The sequence below is a fragment of the Fukomys damarensis genome, unplaced genomic scaffold (assembly GCF_012274545.1).
Source record: "Fukomys damarensis isolate Sample0158 unplaced genomic scaffold, DMR_v1.0_HiC HiC_scaffold_25, whole genome shotgun sequence".
Taxonomy (NCBI): Eukaryota; Metazoa; Chordata; class Mammalia; order Rodentia; family Bathyergidae; genus Fukomys; species Fukomys damarensis.
Window position 1 is genome coordinate 14,055,659 of NW_022900937.1, and position 1,374 is coordinate 14,057,032.

Below are 1,374 nucleotides of genomic sequence, written 5' to 3' on the forward strand. Positions count from 1 at the left end.
GCAGAGGGAGGTCACACACTCTGATGCAGATATGGATGATACAGTTACACACACACACACACACACACACACATAAACACATACCTAGATACCCATTTATTATCTTAATGCGATACCATGTTCCCACTGTGAGTGACAGTCAGCAGCCTAATCACTGGTGAATGCTTACGCTCTTCAGTCCCAAATCCTGCCCTGCCTCTTCTTTCGGGGCTGTGGGAAGCCCAGCTGGCAACAGTGACTTCTTCCAGAAGTACCTGCTATCAAGGACCTACTCTGCTTGCTGATTCTGGGGGCCAGCAGATACCCAGAACATGCAGAGAAACAAGGGCTCAGCAAACGATGCACTGCAGATCAAAAGATTCTGAAAGGAAAGAAGAAAGGGCAGAGCAACTCACAGAAAGAGAAACTGATTCTTCACAAATGAAGTCAAGATTATTCATTCTTGCTTTTTTTAAAAGGACAACTAATAGGAATTTTTTAAACTCAGAAATGTTGAAATCATTAGTGGCTGATCACCTGAAGTAAGGATGCAGCTGCTGTGATTAAGGGCTGAATTTTAAGTATTTCAGACAGATCAAGGGGACTCCCCCCCGCCACGGTGCACATCACAGCTGGTCATATGTGCCTCACCAGGGCACTGCCGCGGATGTGATGGCATCTCAACAGTTTATTTCCCCACGAAATATTGTGTAATTAAAAAGAAAACTAACTAAAACTCAAATTCACTCATTCATCAGACAGCTTGGGGGAAGTGGGAGAAAGGGAGGGGAGGAGCAAGAGGATTTACGAACCTGGAAGTGTAAAATGGACTTTGGTCTCTGCTTTGTCACTGGAGACAACCTTAGTTGTATCATTCAGATACTTGGAGCTGGGCTTCTTTGATCTGTACTAATACCCTCCCTTTTCAATACGTAGAAAGTTTATTTTCTATTCAAAAACAAGGTCGTGATACCTGCTATGTGCAAGATATAAGAACACCGATGAAGCAGAAGAGGGGAACAGGGATATTAAGGTATTAAAGAAATATATCACCCAGCAGGGGCAGTGCACACCGTGCTCCCACCACTCTGGGAGGATAAAGCAGGAGGGTTACAAGCTTGAGCCTAGCCTTGGCAATTTAGCAGGATCATGTCACAAAATTTTAAAATATTTTTAAAAGCTCAGTGCAAAGGTTCTGGGTTCAGTCCCCAGTACTGAAAAAAATAAGTCCTGATTTTGTCCACAAGGAGATTTCAGGATAATAGCCACATAGAGTCAGTTTATAAGTAATTACAGGGGCTGGGGATTTAGCTCAGTGGTTCCACCGCCTGCCTCACAAGCACAAGGTCCTGAGTTCGGTCCCCAGTACAAAAAAAAAAAAAAAAAAAAGAAAAC